Raw genomic sequence first — 22,924 nt, 5'->3', positions numbered from 1 at the left:
TCAAGGCAGCTGCCTATCATGTCATGCCCTACCTGCACAGGTGTGCTGGCTACTCAAATGATCCAATTAAGGAGGCCATTTAGTCAGCAGCAGCAGAAGTCCTGTGCCTGGACGCTCCAACAGGGGCCAGACACAAGCAGAAGCAGAAGCAGCAGAAGCAGCAGCAGCAGCACCACCTTTTGTTTTTTGGCTGCAGCAGCAAGGCCCACAGGGCTGGCTAGCTGGCTAGCCAGCAAGCAGGTAGCAATGAAAGTAGGAATCTTTCTTTTTAACCCTGTAAGGGGGTGGTGCACTGTACCCGAAGATACTGCCATATCGGGTCAATGCATAGGGCGACGGAAGCAAGCTTCGAAATCGGCCCCCGTTCTCAAAAATCCATTTAATATATGGTCCCCAGATAGGGGACGTATCAGATATTAAACTGATAAGAACAGATACTACACTTGATCTTAGCCAAAAGGCCGAGAAGCGATAACCGTGAAAGGGGCGGGCCCAACAAGGTCCCCTTCATGGGCACTATCACTGCTTGCTGTCAGGGAGGCTGCCAGACAATTTTCCATGCACACTCTGGGCTGGGGGGCAGTCAACCACCAGTACACACAGCAGAACCTAAACCCATACCATTATTGCTAAGCAGCAAGACAGGGGCCCATTGCACTCCCACGGGGCCTTTTTAAATGCAATCCATAACCCGGATTTGCCAGGAACCCTTCTTACTCCTCCTACTTGCATGTGACACTGGGCTTAGGATCTGCATAGGAAACACACACACAAGCACACACCTACCTTTGTTGCCTGCAGATGCCTCCTTGGCTGTCCCCAAACGGTATCAAACCAACACCCACGGGAAGCTGTAAGCATAGAGGACATGCCTGCACCCCATTGGACTTACCTGTGTGGGTTAAATCCGGGTTATTTGACAACCTATGGCGGTGATGGTTCTGCTCAGGCAGAGCAGTGCTGATGCTCCTCATAAAGCTGTCGCTGCTGTGAAGGTTCTAGGTGACATCACAAATCCCTATGGTTACATACACAACAAAGCTGGGTTGTTGTTGTTTACACTCTGCAAGGCCTGTGGAAGTGAGTGACATCATAGCACTGTAGTTCTGAGGGTTCTAGATGGATGCAACAATCTCCTGTTGCTTCTATGAAGGCCATAATAGACGACATCACCAAACAGCTCCATAGTCACATACACAGCAAAGGAGAGATGTTGTTTACACCTAGTGATGTCAGTGGTATTGAGTGACATCACAGCACAGTGCTAAGGCTCCTGGGCCTGGACACAGCAGCGGCTGCAATATCTCAACGGAGAATACGTTTATATATATGTGTGTGTGTGCGCGTATATATATATATATATATATATATATATATATATATATATATATATATTTCTCCGCCGAAATCACTTTTAAACCCATTTCCACCTTTTTTTCCCTTCTCTTCCTCTTACTTTTTTTTCACGTTTTTTTACGTTTTTCTCCTTTTCGCCTCTTTTCTGGGCGTATTATTCTTCTTTTTCTTCTTTTTTTTCGTCTAATGCATACCCCATCAGTGCAGCAATGCTTATTCAATACCGCCAGCAGATGGAGACACTGGGGGATAATTTTCTAAGGATTTATACTGATTTTTCCTGTCTGAATTTGTCGCACAGAAAGTTGCAGGCCAAATATGTGTGACATTTCTGCGACTTTAGCTTCTAGAGCATTTTTACAACATTATACATAGGTGCTGAATACATAAAAAGCGACTGTTCAGCGACAGACAAGTCGCATCGGCTGAAAGTAGGCCAGAATGTCAGTCCATGTTGGAGCAGGTTTAGATACAGTCTAAAGTATAGATCTCAAAGTCTGTGCACAGAATTTAGCAAGGGCCTCGCACCTTCTGATGCATCAGGTAGGTGCACAATAGCATAGCCTAACCCTCTGTACTTTGGTCTATATTGATGCGGGACATAGACAGCCAGCTGATGACCAATCCATTAGTGCAATGGATGGCTGGAAGCATTTGTCTTTGCCTTTGCAATACCACAGAAGCAATGCATGGTCAATGTACAGCAATGACACACCTGTGTGAACAGCCAGGAGACCCCCCCCCCCCCCCCCATGTTATGTTACATAGTTACATAGTTAGTACGGTCGAAAAAAGACATATGTCCATCAAGTTCAACCAGGGAATTAAGGGGTAGGGGTGTGGCGCGATATTGGGGAAGGGATGAGATTTTATATTTCTTCATAAGCATTAATCTTATTTTGTCAATTAGGAACATTCAGCACCCACCCGCTATCAAGGCAGCTGCCTATCATGTCATGCCCTACCTGCACAGGTGTGCTGGCTACTCAAATGATCCAATTAAGGAGGCCATTTAGTCAGCAGCAGCAGAAGTCCTGTGCCTGGACGCTCCAACAGGGGCCAGACACAAGCAGAAGCAGAAGCAGCAGAAGCAGCAGCAGCAGCAGCACCACCTTTTGTTTTTTGGCTGCAGCAGCAAGGCCCACAGGGCTGGCTAGCTGGCTAGCCAGCAAGCAGGTAGCAATGAAAGTAGGAATCTTTCTTTTTAACCCTGTAAGGGGGTGGTGCACTGTACCCGAAGATACTGCCATATCGGGTCAATGCATAGGGCGACGGAAGCAAGCTTCGAAATCGGCCCCCGTTCTCAAAAATCCATTTAATATATGGTCCCCAGATAGGGGACGTATCAGATATTAAACTGATAAGAACAGATACTACACTTGATCTTAGCCAAAAGGCCGAGAAGCGATAACCGTGAAAGGGGCGGGCCCAACAAGGTCCCCTTCATGGGCACTATCACTGCTTGCTGTCAGGGAGGCTGCCAGACAATTTTCCATGCACACTCTGGGCTGGGGGGCAGTCAACCACCAGTACACACAGCAGAACCTAAACCCATACCATTATTGCTAAGCAGCAAGACAGGGGCCCATTGCACTCCCACGGGGCCTTTTTAAATGCAATCCATAACCCGGATTTGCCAGGAACCCTTCTTACTCCTCCTACTTGCATGTGACACTGGGCTTAGGATCTGCATAGGAAACACACACACAAGCACACACCTACCTTTGTTGCCTGCAGATGCCTCCTTGGCTGTCCCCAAACGGTATCAAACCAACACCCACGGGAAGCTGTAAGCATAGAGGACATGCCTGCACCCCATTGGACTTACCTGTGTGGGTTAAATCCGGGTTATTTGACAACCTATGGCGGTGATGGTTCTGCTCAGGCAGAGCAGTGCTGATGCTCCTCATAAAGCTGTCGCTGCTGTGAAGGTTCTAGGTGACATCACAAATCCCTATGGTTACATACACAACAAAGCTGGGTTGTTGTTGTTTACACTCTGCAAGGCCTGTGGAAGTGAGTGACATCATAGCACTGTAGTTCTGAGGGTTCTAGATGGATGCAACAATCTCCTGTTGCTTCTATGAAGGCCATAATAGACGACATCACCAAACAGCTCCATAGTCACATACACAGCAAAGGAGAGATGTTGTTTACACCTAGTGATGTCAGTGGTATTGAGTGACATCACAGCACAGTGCTAAGGCTCCTGGGCCTGGACACAGCAGCGGCTGCAATATCTCAACGGAGAATACGTTTATATATATGTGTGTGCGTGCGCGTATATATATATATATATATATATATATATATATATATATATATATTTCTCCGCCGAAATCACTTTTAAACCCATTTCCACCTTTTTTTCCCTTCTCTTCCTCTTACTTTTTTTTCACGTTTTTTTACGTTTTTCTCCTTTTCGCCTCTTTTCTGGGCGTATTATTCTTCTTTTTCTTCTTTTTTTTCGTCTAATGCATACCCCATCAGTGCAGCAATGCTTATTCAATACCGCCAGCAGATGGAGACACTGGGGGATAATTTTCTAAGGATTTATACTGATTTTTCCTGTCTGAATTTGTCGCACAGAAAGTTGCAGGCCAAATATGTGTGACATTTCTGCGACTTTAGCTTCTAGAGCATTTTTACAACATTATACATAGGTGCTGAATACATAAAAAGCGACTGTTCAGCGACAGACAAGTCGCATCGGCTGAAAGTAGGCCAGAATGTCAGTCCATGTTGGAGCAGGTTTAGATACAGTCTAAAGTATAGATCTCAAAGTCTGTGCACAGAATTTAGCAAGGGCCTCGCACCTTCTGATGCATCAGGTAGGTGCACAATAGCATAGCCTAACCCTCTGTACTTTGGTCTATATTGATGCGGGACATAGACAGCCAGCTGATGACCAATCCATTAGTGCAATGGATGGCTGGAAGCATTTGTCTTTGCCTTTGCAATACCACAGAAGCAATGCATGGTCAATGTACAGCAATGACACACCTGTGTGAACAGCCAGGAGACCCCCCCCCCCCCCCCCCCCCATGTTATGTTACATAGTTACATAGTTAGTACGGTCGAAAAAAGACATATGTCCATCAAGTTCAACCAGGGAATTAAGGGGTAGGGGTGTGGCGCGATATTGGGGAAGGGATGAGATTTTATATTTCTTCATAAGCATTAATCTTATTTTGTCAATTAGGAACATTCAGCACCCACCCGCTATCAAGGCAGCTGCCTATCATGTCATGCCCTACCTGCACAGGTGTGCTGGCTACTCAAATGATCCAATTAAGGAGGCCATTTAGTCAGCAGCAGCAGAAGTCCTGTGCCTGGACGCTCCAACAGGGGCCAGACACAAGCAGAAGCAGAAGCAGCAGAAGCAGCAGCAGCAGCACCACCTTTTGTTTTTTGGCTGCAGCAGCAAGGCCCACAGGGCTGGCTAGCTGGCTAGCCAGCAAGCAGGTAGCAATGAAAGTAGGAATCTTTCTTTTTAACCCTGTAAGGGGGTGGTGCACTGTACCCGAAGATACTGCCATATCGGGTCAATGCATAGGGCGACGGAAGCAAGCTTCGAAATCGGCCCCCGTTCTCAAAAATCCATTTAATATATGGTCCCCAGATAGGGGACGTATCAGATATTAAACTGATAAGAACAGATACTACACTTGATCTTAGCCAAAAGGCCGAGAAGCGATAACCGTGAAAGGGGCGGGCCCAACAAGGTCCCCTTCATGGGCACTATCACTGCTTGCTGTCAGGGAGGCTGCCAGACAATTTTCCATGCACACTCTGGGCTGGGGGGCAGTCAACCACCAGTACACACAGCAGAACCTAAACCCATACCATTATTGCTAAGCAGCAAGACAGGGGCCCATTGCACTCCCACGGGGCCTTTTTAAATGCAATCCATAACCCGGATTTGCCAGGAACCCTTCTTACTCCTCCTACTTGCATGTGACACTGGGCTTAGGATCTGCATAGGAAACACACACACAAGCACACACCTACCTTTGTTGCCTGCAGATGCCTCCTTGGCTGTCCCCAAACGGTATCAAACCAACACCCACGGGAAGCTGTAAGCATAGAGGACATGCCTGCACCCCATTGGACTTACCTGTGTGGGTTAAATCCGGGTTATTTGACAACCTATGGCGGTGATGGTTCTGCTCAGGCAGAGCAGTGCTGATGCTCCTCATAAAGCTGTCGCTGCTGTGAAGGTTCTAGGTGACATCACAAATCCCTATGGTTACATACACAACAAAGCTGGGTTGTTGTTGTTTACACTCTGCAAGGCCTGTGGAAGTGAGTGACATCATAGCACTGTAGTTCTCAGGGTTCTAGATGGATGCAACAATCTCCTGTTGCTTCTATGAAGGCCATAATAGACGACATCACCAAACAGCTCCACAGTCACATACACAGCAAAGGAGAGATGTTGTTTACACCTAGTGATGTCAGTGGTATTGAGTGACATCACAGCACAGTGCTAAGGCTCCTGGGCCTGGACACAGCAGCGGCTGCAATATCTCAACGGAGAATACGTTTATATATATGTGTGTGTGTGCGCGTATATATATATATATATATATATATATATATATATATATATATATTTCTCCGCCGAAATCACTTTTAAACCCATTTCCACCTTTTTTTCCCTTCTCTTCCTCTTACTTTTTTTTCACGTTTTTTTACGTTTTTCTCCTTTTCGCCTCTTTTCTGGGCGTATTATTCTTCTTTTTCTTCTTTTTTTTCGTCTAATGCATACCCCATCAGTGCAGCAATGCTTATTCAATACCGCCAGCAGATGGAGACACTGGGGGATAATTTTCTAAGGATTTATACTGATTTTTCCTGTCTGAATTTGTCGCACAGAAAGTTGCAGGCCAAATATGTGTGACATTTCTGCGACTTTAGCTTCTAGAGCATTTTTACAACATTATACATAGGTGCTGAATACATAAAAAGCGACTGTTCAGCGACAGACAAGTCGCATCGGCTGAAAGTAGGCCAGAATGTCAGTCCATGTTGGAGCAGGTTTAGATACAGTCTAAAGTATAGATCTCAAAGTCTGTGCACAGAATTTAGCAAGGGCCTCGCACCTTCTGATGCATCAGGTAGGTGCACAATAGCATAGCCTAACCCTCTGTACTTTGGTCTATATTGATGCGGGACATAGACAGCCAGCTGATGACCAATCCATTAGTGCAATGGATGGCTGGAAGCATTTGTCTTTGCCTTTGCAATACCACAGAAGCAATGCATGGTCAATGTACAGCAATGACACACCTGTGTGAACAGCCAGGAGACCCCCCCCCCCCCATGTTATGTTACATAGTTACATAGTTAGTACGGTCGAAAAAAGACATATGTCCATCAAGTTCAACCAGGGAATTAAGGGGTAGGGGTGTGGCGCGATATTGGGGAAGGGATGAGATTTTATATTTCTTCATAAGCATTAATCTTATTTTGTCAATTAGGAACATTCAGCACCCACCCGCTATCAAGGCAGCTGCCTATCATGTCATGCCCTACCTGCACAGGTGTGCTGGCTACTCAAATGATCCAATTAAGGAGGCCATTTAGTCAGCAGCAGCAGAAGTCCTGTGCCTGGACGCTCCAACAGGGGCCAGACACAAGCAGAAGCAGAAGCAGCAGAAGCAGCACCACCTTTTGTTTTTTGGCTGCAGCAGCAAGGCCCACAGGGCTGGCTAGCTGGCTAGCCAGCAAGCAGGTAGCAATGAAAGTAGGAATCTTTCTTTTTAACCCTGTAAGGGGGTGGTGCACTGTACCTGAAGATACTGCCATATCGGGTCAATGCATAGGGCGACGGAAGCAAGCTTCGAAATCGGCCCCCGTTCTCAAAAATCCATTTAATATATGGTCCCCAGATAGGGGACGTATCAGATATTAAACTGATAAGAACAGATACTACACTTGATCTTAGCCAAAAGGCCGAGAAGCGATAACCGTGAAAGGGGCGGGCCCAACAAGGTCCCCTTCATGGGCACTATCACTGCTTGCTGTCAGGGAGGCTGCCAGACAATTTTCCATGCACACTCTGGGCTGGGGGGCAGTCAACCACCAGTACACACAGCAGAACCTAAACCCATACCATTATTGCTAAGCAGCAAGACAGGGGCCCATTGCACTCCCACGGGGCCTTTTTAAATGCAATCCATAACCCGGATTTGCCAGGAACCCTTCTTACTCCTCCTACTTGCATGTGACACTGGGCTTAGGATCTGCATAGGAAACACACACACAAGCACACACCTACCTTTGTTGCCTGCAGATGCCTCCTTGGCTGTCCCCAAACGGTATCAAACCAACACCCACGGGAAGCTGTAAGCATAGAGGACATGCCTGCACCCCATTGGACTTACCTGTGTGGGTTAAATCCGGGTTATTTGACAACCTATGGCGGTGATGGTTCTGCTCAGGCAGAGCAGTGCTGATGCTCCTCATAAAGCTGTCGCTGCTGTGAAGGTTCTAGGTGACATCACAAATCCCTATGGTTACATACACAACAAAGCTGGGTTGTTGTTGTTTACACTCTGCAAGGCCTGTGGAAGTGAGTGACATCATAGCACTGTAGTTCTGAGGGTTCTAGATGGATGCAACAATCTCCTGTTGCTTCTATGAAGGCCATAATAGACGACATCACCAAACAGCTCCATAGTCACATACACAGCAAAGGAGAGATGTTGTTTACACCTAGTGATGTCAGTGGTATTGAGTGACATCACAGCACAGTGCTAAGGCTCCTGGGCCTGGACACAGCAGCGGCTGCAATATCTCAACGGAGAATACGTTTATATATATGTGTGTGTGTGCGCGTATATATATATATATATATATATATATATATATATATATATATATATTTCTCCGCCGAAATCACTTTTAAACCCATTTCCACCTTTTTTTCCCTTCTCTTCCTCTTACTTTTTTTTCACGTTTTTTTACGTTTTTCTCCTTTTCGCCTCTTTTCTGGGCGTATTATTCTTCTTTTTCTTCTTTTTTTTCGTCTAATGCATACCCCATCAGTGCAGCAATGCTTATTCAATACCGCCAGCAGATGGAGACACTGGGGGATAATTTTCTAAGGATTTATACAGATTTTTCCTGTCTGAATTTGTCGCACAGAAAGTTGCAGGCCAAATATGTGTGACATTTCTGCGACTTTAGCTTCTAGAGCATTTTTACAACATTATACATAGGTGCTGAATACATAAAAAGCGACTGTTCAGCGACAGACAAGTCGCATCGGCTGAAAGTAGGCCAGAATGTCAGTCCATGTTGGAGCAGGTTTAGATACAGTCTAAAGTATAGATCTCAAAGTCTGTGCACAGAATTTAGCAAGGGCCTCGCACCTTCTGATGCATCAGGTAGGTGCACAATAGCATAGCCTAACCCTCTGTACTTTGGTCTATATTGATGCGGGACATAGACAGCCAGCTGATGACCAATCCATTAGTGCAATGGATGGCTGGAAGCATTTGTCTTTGCCTTTGCAATACCACAGAAGCAATGCATGGTCAATGTACAGCAATGACACACCTGTGTGAACAGCCAGGAGACCCCCCCCCCCCCCCCCCATGTTATGTTACATAGTTACATAGTTAGTACGGTCGAAAAAAGACATATGTCCATCAAGTTCAACCAGGGAATTAAGGGGTAGGGGTGTGGCGCGATATTGGGGAAGGGATGAGATTTTATATTTCTTCATAAGCATTAATCTTATTTTGTCAATTAGGAACATTCAGCACCCACCCGCTATCAAGGCAGCTGCCTATCATGTCATGCCCTACCTGCACAGGTGTGCTGGCTACTCAAATGATCCAATTAAGGAGGCCATTTAGTCAGCAGCAGCAGAAGTCCTGTGCCTGGACGCTCCAACAGGGGCCAGACACAAGCAGAAGCAGAAGCAGCAGAAGCAGCAGCAGCAGCACCACCTTTTGTTTTTTGGCTGCAGCAGCAAGGCCCACAGGGCTGGCTAGCTGGCTAGCCAGCAAGCAGGTAGCAATGAAAGTAGGAATCTTTCTTTTTAACCCTGTAAGGGGGTGGTGCACTGTACCCGAAGATACTGCCATATCGGGTCAATGCATAGGGCGACGGAAGCAAGCTTCGAAATCGGCCCCCGTTCTCAAAAATCCATTTAATATATGGTCCCCAGATAGGGGACGTATCAGATATTAAACTGATAAGAACAGATACTACACTTGATCTTAGCCAAAAGGCCGAGAAGCGATAACCGTGAAAGGGGCGGGCCCAACAAGGTCCCCTTCATGGGCACTATCACTGCTTGCTGTCAGGGAGGCTGCCAGACAATTTTCCATGCACACTCTGGGCTGGGGGGCAGTCAACCACCAGTACACACAGCAGAACCTAAACCCATACCATTATTGCTAAGCAGCAAGACAGGGGCCCATTGCACTCCCACGGGGCCTTTTTAAATGCAATCCATAACCCGGATTTGCCAGGAACCCTTCTTACTCCTCCTACTTGCATGTGACACTGGGCTTAGGATCTGCATAGGAAACACACACACAAGCACACACCTACCTTTGTTGCCTGCAGATGCCTCCTTGGCTGTCCCCAAACGGTATCAAACCAACACCCACGGGAAGCTGTAAGCATAGAGGACATGCCTGCACCCCATTGGACTTACCTGTGTGGGTTAAATCCGGGTTATTTGACAACCTATGGCGGTGATGGTTCTGCTCAGGCAGAGCAGTGCTGATGCTCCTCATAAAGCTGTCGCTGCTGTGAAGGTTCTAGGTGACATCACAAATCCCTATGGTTACATACACAACAAAGCTGGGTTGTTGTTGTTTACACTCTGCAAGGCCTGTGGAAGTGAGTGACATCATAGCACTGTAGTTCTGAGGGTTCTAGATGGATGCAACAATCTCCTGTTGCTTCTATGAAGGCCATAATAGACGACATCACCAAACAGCTCCATAGTCACATACACAGCAAAGGAGAGATGTTGTTTACACCTAGTGATGTCAGTGGTATTGAGTGACATCACAGCACAATGCTAAGGCTCCTGGGCCTGGACACAGCAGCGGCTGCAATATCTCAACGGAGAATACGTTTATATATATGTGTGTGTGTGCGCGTATATATATATATATATATATATATATATATATATATATATATATTTCTCCGCCGAAATCACTTTTAAACCCATTTCCACCTTTTTTTCCCTTCTCTTCCTCTTACTTTTTTTTCACGTTTTTTTACGTTTTTCTCCTTTTCGCCTCTTTTCTGGGCGTATTATTCTTCTTTTTCTTCTTTTTTTTCGTCTAATGCATACCCCATCAGTGCAGCAATGCTTATTCAATACCGCCAGCAGATGGAGACACTGGGGGATAATTTTCTAAGGATTTATACTGATTTTTCCTGTCTGAATTTGTCGCACAGAAAGTTGCAGGCCAAATATGTGTGACATTTCTGCGACTTTAGCTTCTAGAGCATTTTTACAACATTATACATAGGTGCTGAATACATAAAAAGCGACTGTTCAGCGACAGACAAGTCGCATCGGCTGAAAGTAGGCCAGAATGTCAGTCCATGTTGGAGCAGGTTTAGATACAGTCTAAAGTATAGATCTCAAAGTCTGTGCACAGAATTTAGCAAGGGCCTCGCACCTTCTGATGCATCAGGTAGGTGCACAATAGCATAGCCTAACCCTCTGTACTTTGGTCTATATTGATGCGGGACATAGACAGCCAGCTGATGACCAATCCATTAGTGCAATGGATGGCTGGAAGCATTTGTCTTTGCCTTTGCAATACCACAGAAGCAATGCATGGTCAATGTACAGCAATGACACACCTGTGTGAACAGCCAGGAGACCCCCCCCCCCCCCCCCATGTTATGTTACATAGTTACATAGTTAGTACGGTCGAAAAAAGACATATGTCCATCAAGTTCAACCAGGGAATTAAGGGGTAGGGGTGTGGCGCGATATTGGGGAAGGGATGAGATTTTATATTTCTTCATAAGCATTAATCTTATTTTGTCAATTAGGAACATTCAGCACCCACCCGCTATCAAGGCAGCTGCCTATCATGTCATGCCCTACCTGCACAGGTGTGCTGGCTACTCAAATGATCCAATTAAGGAGGCCATTTAGTCAGCAGCAGCAGAAGTCCTGTGCCTGGACGCTCCAACAGGGGCCAGACACAAGCAGAAGCAGAAGCAGCAGAAGCAGCAGCAGCAGCACCACCTTTTGTTTTTTGGCTGCAGCAGCAAGGCCCACAGGGCTGGCTAGCTGGCTAGCCAGCAAGCAGGTAGCAATGAAAGTAGGAATCTTTCTTTTTAACCCTGTAAGGGGGTGGTGCACTGTACCCGAAGATACTGCCATATCGGGTCAATGCATAGGGCGACGGAAGCAAGCTTCGAAATCGGCCCCCGTTCTCAAAAATCCATTTAATATATGGTCCCCAGATAGGGGACGTATCAGATATTAAACTGATAAGAACAGATACTACACTTGATCTTAGCCAAAAGGCCGAGAAGCGATAACCGTGAAAGGGGCGGGCCCAACAAGGTCCCCTTCATGGGCACTATCACTGCTTGCTGTCAGGGAGGCTGCCAGACAATTTTCCATGCACACTCTGGGCTGGGGGGCAGTCAACCACCAGTACACACAGCAGAACCTAAACCCATACCATTATTGCTAAGCAGCAAGACAGGGGCCCATTGCACTCCCACGGGGCCTTTTTAAATGCAATCCATAACCCGGATTTGCCAGGAACCCTTCTTACTCCTCCTACTTGCATGTGACACTGGGCTTAGGATCTGCATAGGAAACACACACACAAGCACACACCTACCTTTGTTGCCTGCAGATGCCTCCTTGGCTGTCCCCAAACGGTATCAAACCAACACCCACGGGAAGCTGTAAGCATAGAGGACATGCCTGCACCCCATTGGACTTACCTGTGTGGGTTAAATCCGGGTTATTTGACAACCTATGGCGGTGATGGTTCTGCTCAGGCAGAGCAGTGCTGATGCTCCTCATAAAGCTGTCGCTGCTGTGAAGGTTCTAGGTGACATCACAAATCCCTATGGTTACATACACAACAAAGCTGGGTTGTTGTTGTTTACACTCTGCAAGGCCTGTGGAAGTGAGTGACATCATAGCACTGTAGTTCTGAGGGTTCTAGATGGATGCAACAATCTCCTGTTGCTTCTATGAAGGCCATAATAGACGACATCACCAAACAGCTCCATAGTCACATACACAGCAAAGGAGAGATGTTGTTTACACCTAGTGATGTCAGTGGTATTGAGTGACATCACAGCACAGTGCTAAGGCTCCTGGGCCTGGACACAGCAGCGGCTGCAATATCTCAACGGAGAATACGTTTATATATATGTGTGTGTGTGCGCGTATATATATATATATATATATATATATATATATATATATATATTTCTCCGCCGAAATCACTTTTAAACCCATTTCCACCTTTTTTTCCCTTCTCTTCCTCCTACTTTTTTTTCACGTTTTTTTACGTTTTTCTCCTTTTCGCCTCTTTTCTGGGCGTATTATTCTTCTTTTTCTTCTTTTTTTTCATCTAATGCATACCCCATCAGTGCAGCAATGCTTATTCAATACCGCCAGCAGATGGAGACACTGGGGGATAATTTTCTAAGGATTTATACTGATTTTTCCTGTCTGAATTTGTCGCACAGAAAGTTGCAGGCCAAATATGTGTGACATTTCTGCGACTTTAGCTTCTAGAGCATTTTTACAACATTATACATAGGTGCTGAATACATAAAAAGCGACTGTTCAGCGACAGACAAGTCGCATCGGCTGAAAGTAGGCCAGAATGTCAGTCCATGTTGGAGCAGGTTTAGATACAGTCTAAAGTATAGATCTCAAAGTCTGTGCACAGAATTTAGCAAGGGCCTCGCACCTTCTGATGCATCAGGTAGGTGCACAATAGCATAGCCTAACCCTCTGTACTTTGGTCTATATTGATGCGGGACATAGACAGCCAGCTGATGACCAATCCATTAGTGCAATGGATGGCTGGAAGCATTTGTCTTTGCCTTTGCAATACCACAGAAGCAATGCATGGTCAATGTACAGCAATGACACACCTGTGTGAACAGCCAGGAGACCCCCCCCCCCCCCCCATGTTATGTTACATAGTTACATAGTTAGTACGGTCGAAAAAAGACATATGTCCATCAAGTTCAACCAGGGAATTAAGGGGTAGGGGTGTGGCGCGATATTGGGGAAGGGATGAGATTTTATATTTCTTCATAAGCATTAATCTTATTTTGTCAATTAGGAACATTCAGCACCCACCCGCTATCAAGGCAGCTGCCTATCATGTCATGCCCTACCTGCACAGGTGTGCTGGCTACTCAAATGATCCAATTAAGGAGGCCATTTAGTCAGCAGCAGCAGAAGTCCTGTGCCTGGACGCTCCAACAGGGGCCAGACACAAGCAGAAGCAGAAGCAGCAGAAGCAGCAGCAGCAGCACCACCTTTTGTTTTTTGGCTGCAGCAGCAAGGCCCACAGGGCTGGCTAGCTGGCTAGCCAGCAAGCAGGTAGCAATGAAAGTAGGAATCTTTCTTTTTAACCCTGTAAGGGGGTGGTGCACTGTACCCGAAGATACTGCCATATCGGGTCAATGCATAGGGCGACGGAAGCAAGCTTCGAAATCGGCCCCCGTTCTCAAAAATCCATTTAATATATGGTCCCCAGATAGGGGACGTATCAGATATTAAACTGATAAGAACAGATACTACACTTGATCTTAGCCAAAAGGCCGAGAAGCGATAACCGTGAAAGGGGCGGGCCCAACAAGGTCCCCTTCATGGGCACTATCACTGCTTGCTGTCAGGGAGGCTGCCAGACAATTTTCCATGCACACTCTGGGCTGGGGGGCAGTCAACCACCAGTACACACAGCAGAACCTAAACCCATACCATTATTGCTAAGCAGCAAGACAGGGGCCCATTGCACTCCCACGGGGCCTTTTTAAATGCAATCCATAACCCGGATTTGCCAGGAACCCTTCTTACTCCTCCTACTTGCATGTGACACTGGGCTTAGGATCTGCATAGGAAACACACACACAAGCACACACCTACCTTTGTTGCCTGCAGATGCCTCCTTGGCTGTCCCCAAACGGTATCAAACCAACACCCACGGGAAGCTGTAAGCATAGAGGACATGCCTGCACCCCATTGGACTTACCTGTGTGGGTTAAATCCGGGTTATTTGACAACCTATGGCGGTGATGGTTCTGCTCAGGCAGAGCAGTGCTGATGCTCCTCATAAAGCTGTCGCTGCTGTGAAGGTTCTAGGTGACATCACAAATCCCTATGGTTACATACACAACAAAGCTGGGTTGTTGTTGTTTACACTCTGCAAGGCCTGTGGAAGTGAGTGACATCATAGCACTGTAGTTCTGAGGGTTCTAGATGGATGCAACAATCTCCTGTTGCTTCTATGAAGGCCATAATAGACGACATCACCAAACAGCTCCATAGTCACATACACAGCAAAGGAGAGATGTTGTTTACACCTAGTGATGTCAGTGGTATTGAGTGACATCACAGCACAGTGCTAAGGCTCCTGGGCCTGGACACAGCAGCGGCTGCAATATCTCAACGGAGAATACGTTTATATATATGTGTGTGTGTGCGCGTATATATATATATATATATATATATATATATATATATATATATTTCTCCGCCGAAATCACTTTTAAACCCATTTCCACCTTTTTTTCCCTTCTCTTCCTCTTACTTTTTTTTCACGTTTTTTTACGTTTTTCTCCTTTTCGCCTCTTTTCTGGGCGTATTATTCTTCTTTTTCTTCTTTTTTTTCGTCTAATGCATACCCCATCAGTGCAGCAATGCTTATTCAATACCGCCAGCAGATGGAGACACTGGGGGATAATTTTCTAAGGATTTATACTGATTTTTCCTGTCTGAATTTGTCGCACAGAAAGTTGCAGGCCAAATATGTGTGACATTTCTGCGACTTTAGCTTCTAGAGCATTTTTACAACATTATACATAGGTGCTGAATACATAAAAAGCGACTGTTCAGCGACAGACAAGTCGCATCGGCTGAAAGTAGGCCAGAATGTCAGTCCATGTTGGAGCAGGTTTAGATACAGTCTAAAGTATAGATCTCAAAGTCTGTGCACAGAATTTAGCAAGGGCCTCGCACCTTCTGATGCATCAGGTAGGTGCACAATAGCATAGCCTAACCCTCTGTACTTTGGTCTATATTGATGCGGGACATAGACAGCCAGCTGATGACCAATCCATTAGTGCAATGGATGGCTGGAAGCATTTGTCTTTGCCTTTGCAATACCACAGAAGCAATGCATGGTCAATGTACAGCAATGACACACCTGTGTGAACAGCCAGGAGACCCCCCCCCCCCCCCCCATGTTATGTTACATAGTTACATAGTTAGTACGGTCGAAAAAAGACATATGTCCATCAAGTTCAACCAGGGAATTAAGGGGTAGGGGTGTGGCGCGATATTGGGGAAGGGATGAGATTTTATATTTCTTCATAAGCATTAATCTTATTTTGTCAATTAGGAACATTCAGCACCCACCCGCTATCAAGGCAGCTGCCTATCATGTCATGCCCTACCTGCACAGGTGTGCTGGCTACTCAAATGATCCAATTAAGGAGGCCATTTAGTCAGCAGCAGCAGAAGTCCTGTGCCTGGACGCTCCAACAGGGGCCAGACACAAGCAGAAGCAGAAGCAGCAGAAGCAGCAGCAGCAGCACCACCTTTTGTTTTTTGGCTGCAGCAGCAAGGCCCACAGGGCTGGCTAGCTGGCTAGCCAGCAAGCAGGTAGCAATGAAAGTAGGAATCTTTCTTTTTAACCCTGTAAGGGGGTGGTGCACTGTACCCGAAGATACTGCCATATCGGGTCAATGCATAGGGCGACGGAAGCAAGCTTCGAAATCGGCCCCCGTTCTCAAAAATCCATTTAATATATGGTCCCCAGATAGGGGACGTATCAGATATTAAACTGATAAGAACAGATACTACACTTGATCTTAGCCAAAAGGCCGAGAAGCGATAACCGTGAAAGGGGCAGGCCCAACAAGGTCCCCTTCATGGGCACTATCACTGCTTGCTGTCAGGGAGGCTGCCAGACAATTTTCCATGCACACTCTGGGCTGGGGGGCAGTCAACCACCAGTACACACAGCAGAACCTAAACCCATACCATTATTGCTAAGCAGCAAGACAGGGGCCCATTGCACTCCCACGGGGCCTTTTTAAATGCAATCCATAACCCGGATTTGCCAGGAACCCTTCTTACTCCTCCTACTTGCATGTGACACTGGGCTTAGGATCTGCATAGGAAACACACACACAAGCACACACCTACCTTTGTTGCCTGCAGATGCCACCTTGGCTGTCCCCAAACGGTATCAAACCAACACCCACGGGAAGCTGTAAGCATAGAGGACATGCCTGCACCCCATTGGACTTACCTGTGTGGGTTAAATCCGGGTTATTTGACAACCTATGGCGGTGATGGTTCTGCTCAGGCAGAGCAGTGCTGATGCTCCTCATAAAGCTGTCGCTGCTGTGAAGGTTCTAGGTGACATCACAAATCCCTATGGTTACATACACAACAAAGCTGGGTTGTTGATGTTTACACTCTGCAAGGCCTGTGGAAGTGAGTGACATCATAGCACTGTAGTTCTGAGGGTTCTAGATGGATGCAACAATCTCCTGTTGCTTCTATGAAGGCCATAATAGACGACATCACCAAACAGCTCCATAGTCACATACACAGCAAAGGAGAGATGTTGTTTACACCTAGTGATGTCAGTGGTATTGAGTGACATCACAGCACAGTGCTAAGGCTCCTGGGCCTGGACACAGCAGCGGCTGCAATATCTCAACGGAGAATAAGTTTATATATATGTGTGTGTGTGCGCATATATATATATATATATATATATATATATATATATATATATATATTCTCCGCCGAAATCACTTTTAAACCCATTTCCACCTTTTTTTCCCTTCTCTTCCTCTTACTTTTTTTTCACGTTTTTTTACGTTTTTCTCCTTTTCGCCTCTTTTCTGGGCGTATTATTCTTCTTTTTCTTCTTTTTTTTCGTCTAATGCATACCCCATCAGTGCAGCAATGCTTATTCAATACCGCCAGCAGATGGAGACACTGGGGGATAATTTTCTAAGGATTTATACTGATTTTTCCTGTCTGAATTTGTCGCACAGAAAGTTGCAGGCCAAATATGTGTGACATTTCTGCGACTTTAGCTTCTAGAGCATTTTTACAACATTATACATAGGTGCTGAATACATAAAAAGCGACTGTTCAGCGACAGACAAGTCGCATCGGCTGAAAGTAGGCCAGAATGTCAGTCCATGTTGGAGCAGGTTTAGATACAGTCTAAAGTATAGATCTCAAAGTCTGTGCACAGAATTTAGCAAGGGCCTCGCACCTTCTGTTGCATCAGGTAGGTGCACAATAGCATAGCCTAACCCTCTGTACTTTGGTCTATATTGATGCGGGACATAGACAGCCAGCTGATGACCAATCCATTAGTGCAATGGATGGCTGGAAGCATTTGTCTTTGCCTTTGCAATACCACAGAAGCAATGCATGGTCAATGTACAGCAATGACACACCTGTGTGAACAGCCAGGAGACCCCCCCCCCCCCCCATGTTATGTTACATAGTTACATAGTTAGTACGGTCGAAAAAAGACATATGTCCATCAAGTTCAACCAGGGAATTAAGGGGTAGGGGTGTGGCGCGATATTGGGGAAGGGATGAGATTTTATATTTCTTCATAAGCATTAATCTTATTTTGTCAATTAGGAACATTCAGCACCCACCCGCTATCAAGGCAGCTGCCTATCATGTCATGCCCTACCTGCACAGGTGTGCTGGCTACTCAAATGATCCAATTAAGGAGGCCATTTAGTCAGCAGCAGCAGAAGTCCTGTGCCTGGACGCTCCAACAGGGGCCAGACACAAGCAGAAGCAGAAGCAGCAGAAGCAGCAGCAGCAGCACCACCTTTTGTTTTTTGGCTGCAGCAGCAAGGCCCACAGGGCTGGCTAGCTGGCTAGCCAGCAAGCAGGTAGCAATGAAAGTAGGAATCTTTCTTTTTAACCCTGTAAGGGGGTGGTGCACTGTACCCGAAGATACTGCCATATCGGGTCAATGCATAGGGCGACGGAAGCAAGCTTCGAAATCGGCCCCCGTTCTCAAAAATCCATTTAATATATGGTCCCCAGATAGGGGACGTATCAGATATTAAACTGATAAGAACAGATACTACACTTGATCTTAGCCAAAAGGCCGAGAAGCGATAACCGTGAAAGGGGCGGGCCCAACAAGGTCCCCTTCATGGGCACTATCACTGCTTGCTGTCAGGGAGGCTGCCAGACAATTTTCCATGCACACTCTGGGCTGGGGGGCAGTCAACCACCAGTACACACAGCAGAACCTAAACCCATACCATTATTGCTAAGCAGCAAGACAGGGGCCCATTGCACTCCCACGGGGCCTTTTTAAATGCAATCCATAACCCGGATTTGCCAGGAACCCTTCTTACTCCTCCTACTTGCATGTGACACTGGGCTTAGGATCTGCATAGGAAACACACACACAAGCACACACCTACCTTTGTTGCCTGCAGATGCCTCCTTGGCTGTCCCCAAACGGTATCAAACCAACACCCACGGGAAGCTGTAAGCATAGAGGACATGCCTGCACCCCATTGGACTTACCTGTGTGGGTTAAATCCGGGTTATTTGACAACCTATGGCGGTGATGGTTCTGCTCAGGCAGAGCAGTGCTGATGCTCCTCATAAAGCTGTCGCTGCTGTGAAGGTTCTAGGTGACATCACAAATCCCTATGGTTACATACACAACAAAGCTGGGTTGTTGTTGTTTACACTCTGCAAGGCCTGTGGAAGTGAGTGACATCATAGCACTGTAGTTCTGAGGGTTCTAGATGGATGCAACAATCTCCTGTTGCTTCTATGAAGGCCATAATAGACGACATCACCAAACAGCTCCATAGTCACATACACAGCAAAGGAGAGATGTTGTTTACACCTAGTGATGTCAGTGGTATTGAGTGACATCACAGCACAGTGCTAAGGCTCCTGGGCCTGGACACAGCAGCGGCTGCAATATCTCAACGGAGAATACGTTTATATATATGTGTGTGTGTGCGCGTATATATATATATATATATATATATATATTTCTCCGCCGAAATCACTTTTAAACCCATTTCCACCTTTTTTTCCCTTCTCTTCCTCTTACTTTTTTTTCACGTTTTTTTACGTTTTTCTCCTTTTCGCCTCTTTTCTGGGCGTATTATTCTTCTTTTTCTTCTTTTTTTTCGTCTAATGCATACCCCATCAGTGCAGCAATGCTTATTCAATACCGCCAGCAGATGGAGACACTGGGGGATAATTTTCTAAGGATTTATACTGATTTTTCCTGTCTGAATTTGTCGCACAGAAAGTTGCAGGCCAAATATGTGTGACATTTCTGCGACTTTAGCTTCTAGAGCATTTTTACAACATTATACATAGGTGCTGAATACATAAAAAGCGACTGTTCAGCGACAGACAAGTCGCATCGGCTGAAAGTAGGCCAGAATGTCAGTCCATGTTGGAGCAGGTTTAGATACAGTCTAAAGTATAGATCTCAAAGTCTGTGCACAGAATTTAGCAAGGGCCTCGCACCTTCTGATGCATCAGGTAGGTGCACAATAGCATAGCCTAACCCTCTGTACTTTGGTCTATATTGATGCGGGACATAGACAGCCAGCTGATGACCAATCCATTAGTGCAATGGATGGCTGGAAGCATTTGTCTTTGCCTTTGCAATACCACAGAAGCAATGCATGGTCAATGTACAGCAATGACACACCTGTGTGAACAGCCAGGAGACCCCCCCCCCCATGTTATGTTACATAGTTACATAGTTAATACGGTCGAAAAAAGACATATGTCCATCAAGTTCAACCAGGGAATTAAGGGGTAGGGGTGTGGCGCGATATTGGGGAAGGGATGAGATTTTATATTTCTTCATAAGCATTAATCTTATTTTGTCAATTAGGAACATTCAGCACCCACCCGCTATCAAGGCAGCTGCCTATCATGTCATGCCCTACCTGCACAGGTGTGCTGGCTACTCAAATGATCCAATTAAGGAGGCCATTTAGTCAGCAGCAGCAGAAGTCCTGTGCCTGGACGCTTCAACAGGGGCCAGACACAAGCAGAAGCAGAAGCAGCAGAAGCAGCAGCAGCAGCAGCACCTTTTGTTTTTTGGCTGCAGCAGCAAGGCCCACAGGGCTGGCTAGCTGGCTAGCCAGCAAGCAGGTAGCAATGAAAGTAGGAATCTTTCTTTTTAACCCTGTAAGGGGGTGGTGCACTGTACCCGAAGATACTGCCATATCGGGTCAATGCATAGGGCGACGGAAGCAAGCTTCGAAATCGGCCCCCGTTCTCAAAAATCCATTTAATATATGGTCCCCAGATAGGGGACGTATCAGATATTAAACTGATAAGAACAGATACTACACTTGATCTTAGCCAAAAGGCCGAGAAGCGATAACCGTGAAAGGGGCGGGCCCAACAAGGTCCCCTTCATGGGCACTATCACTGCTTGCTGTCAGGGAGGCTGCCAGACAATTTTCCATGCACACTCTGGGCTGGGGGGCAGTCAACCACCAGTACACACAGCAGAACCTAAACCCATACCATTATTGCTAAGCAGCAAGACAGGGGCCCATTGCACTCCCACGGGGCCTTTTTAAATGCAATCCATAACCCGGATTTGCCAGGAACCCTTCTTACTCCTCCTACTTGCATGTGACACTGGGCTTAGGATCTGCATAGGAAACACACACACAAGCACACACCTACCTTTGTTGCCTGCAGATGCCTCCTTGGCTGTCCCCAAACGGTATCAAACCAACACCCACGGGAAGCTGTAAGCATAGAGGACATGCCTGCACCCCATTGGACTTACCTGTGTGGGTTAAATCCGGGTTATTTGACAACCTATGGCGGTGATGGTTCTGCTCAGGCAGAGCAGTGCTGATGCTCCTCATAAAGCTGTCGCTGCTGTGAAGGTTCTAGGTGACATCACAAATCCCTATGGTTACATACACAACAAAGCTGGGTTGTTGTTGTTTACACTCTGCAAGGCCTGTGGAAGTGAGTGACATCATAGCACTGTAGTTCTGAGGGTTCTAGATGGATGCAACAATCTCCTGTTGCTTCTATGAAGGCCATAATAGACGACATCACCAAACAGCTCCATAGTCACATACACAGCAAAGGAGAGATGTTGTTTACACCTAGTGATGTCAGTGGTATTGAGTGACATCACAGCACAGTGCTAAGGCTCCTGGGCCTGGACACAGCAGCGGCTGCAATATCTCAACGGAGAATACGTTTATATATATGTGTGTGTGTGCGCGTATATATATATATATATATATATATATATATATATATATATTTCTCCGCCGAAATCACTTTTAAACCCATTTCCACCTTTTTTTCCCTTCTCTTCCTCTTACTTTTTTTTCACGTTTTTTTACGTTTTTCTCCTTTTCGCCTCTTTTCTGGGCGTATTATTCTTCTTTTTCTTCTTTTTTTTCGTCTAATGCATACCCCATCAGTGCAGCAATGCTTATTCAATACCGCCAGCAGATGGAGACACTGGGGGATAATTTTCTAAGGATTTATACTGATTTTTCCTGTCTGAATTTGTCGCACAGAAAGTTGCAGGCCAAATATGTGTGACATTTCTGCGACTTTAGCTTCTAGAGCATTTTTACAACATTATACATAGGTGCTGAATACATAAAAAGCGACTGTTCAGCGACAGACAAGTCGCATCGGCTGAAAGTAGGCCAGAATGTCAGTCCATGTTGGAGCAGGTTTAGATACAGTCTAAAGTATAGATCTCAAAGTCTGTGCACAGAATTTAGCAAGGGCCTCGCACCTTCTGATGCATCAGGTAGGTGCACAATAGCATAGCCTAACCCTCTGTACTTTGGTCTATATTGATGCGGGACATAGACAGCCAGCTGATGACCAATCCATTAGTGCAATGGATGGCTGGAAGCATTTGTCTTTGCCTTTGCAATACCACAGAAGCAATGCATGGTCAATGTACAGCAATGACACACCTGTGTGAACAGCCAGGAGACCCCCCCCCCCCCCCCCCCATGTTATGTTACATAGTTACATAGTTAGTACGGTCGAAAAAAGACATATGTCCATCAAGTTCAACCAGGGAATTAAGGGGTAGGGGTGTGGCGCGATATTGGGGAAGGGATGAGATTTTATATTTCTTCATAAGCATTAATCTTATTTTGTCAATTAGGAACATTCAGCACCCACCCGCTATCAAGGCAGCTGCCTATCATGTCATGCCCTACCTGCACAGGTGTGCTGGCTACTCAAATGATCCAATTAAGGAGGCCATTTAGTCAGCAGCAGCAGAAGTCCTGT

General features: G+C 46.1%; 10 non-coding genes across 10 annotated transcripts; all 10 read right to left on the bottom strand.

Moving 5' to 3' along the window:
• Positions 1-282: 282 nt before the first annotated feature.
• Positions 283-473, bottom strand: LOC130320461 (U2 spliceosomal RNA). Its single transcript, XR_008866353.1, has one exon. It is a non-coding gene; the product is annotated as a U2 spliceosomal RNA (small nuclear RNA).
• A 2,101-nt stretch (positions 474-2,574) lies between these two features.
• On the bottom strand, positions 2,575-2,765 carry LOC130320459 (U2 spliceosomal RNA). Its single transcript, XR_008866352.1, has one exon. It is a non-coding gene; the product is annotated as a U2 spliceosomal RNA (small nuclear RNA).
• Positions 2,766-4,863: 2,098 nt separating this feature from the next.
• Positions 4,864-5,054, bottom strand: LOC130320458 (U2 spliceosomal RNA). Its single transcript, XR_008866351.1, has one exon. It is a non-coding gene; the product is annotated as a U2 spliceosomal RNA (small nuclear RNA).
• A 2,081-nt stretch (positions 5,055-7,135) lies between these two features.
• On the bottom strand, positions 7,136-7,326 carry LOC130320480 (U2 spliceosomal RNA). Its single transcript, XR_008866370.1, has one exon. It is a non-coding gene; the product is annotated as a U2 spliceosomal RNA (small nuclear RNA).
• A 2,097-nt stretch (positions 7,327-9,423) lies between these two features.
• On the bottom strand, positions 9,424-9,614 carry LOC130320457 (U2 spliceosomal RNA). The gene has a single exon (XR_008866350.1). It is a non-coding gene; the product is annotated as a U2 spliceosomal RNA (small nuclear RNA).
• A 2,094-nt stretch (positions 9,615-11,708) lies between these two features.
• Positions 11,709-11,899, bottom strand: LOC130320456 (U2 spliceosomal RNA). The gene has a single exon (XR_008866349.1). It is a non-coding gene; the product is annotated as a U2 spliceosomal RNA (small nuclear RNA).
• Positions 11,900-13,990: 2,091 nt separating this feature from the next.
• Positions 13,991-14,181, bottom strand: LOC130320455 (U2 spliceosomal RNA). The gene has a single exon (XR_008866348.1). It is a non-coding gene; the product is annotated as a U2 spliceosomal RNA (small nuclear RNA).
• A 2,092-nt stretch (positions 14,182-16,273) lies between these two features.
• Positions 16,274-16,464, bottom strand: LOC130320454 (U2 spliceosomal RNA). The gene has a single exon (XR_008866347.1). It is a non-coding gene; the product is annotated as a U2 spliceosomal RNA (small nuclear RNA).
• A 2,091-nt stretch (positions 16,465-18,555) lies between these two features.
• LOC130320452 (U2 spliceosomal RNA) lies at positions 18,556-18,746 on the bottom strand. Its single transcript, XR_008866345.1, has one exon. It is a non-coding gene; the product is annotated as a U2 spliceosomal RNA (small nuclear RNA).
• Positions 18,747-20,818: 2,072 nt separating this feature from the next.
• LOC130320451 (U2 spliceosomal RNA) lies at positions 20,819-21,009 on the bottom strand. The gene has a single exon (XR_008866344.1). It is a non-coding gene; the product is annotated as a U2 spliceosomal RNA (small nuclear RNA).
• Between the last annotated feature and the right edge of the window lie 1,915 nt (positions 21,010-22,924).

Source organism: Hyla sarda, unplaced genomic scaffold, assembly GCF_029499605.1.
Source record: "Hyla sarda isolate aHylSar1 unplaced genomic scaffold, aHylSar1.hap1 scaffold_220, whole genome shotgun sequence".
NCBI classification, from domain to species: domain Eukaryota; kingdom Metazoa; phylum Chordata; class Amphibia; order Anura; family Hylidae; genus Hyla; species Hyla sarda.
Note: the sequence above shows the minus strand (reverse complement) of the source record. Positions and strands in the feature narration are given on the sequence as shown.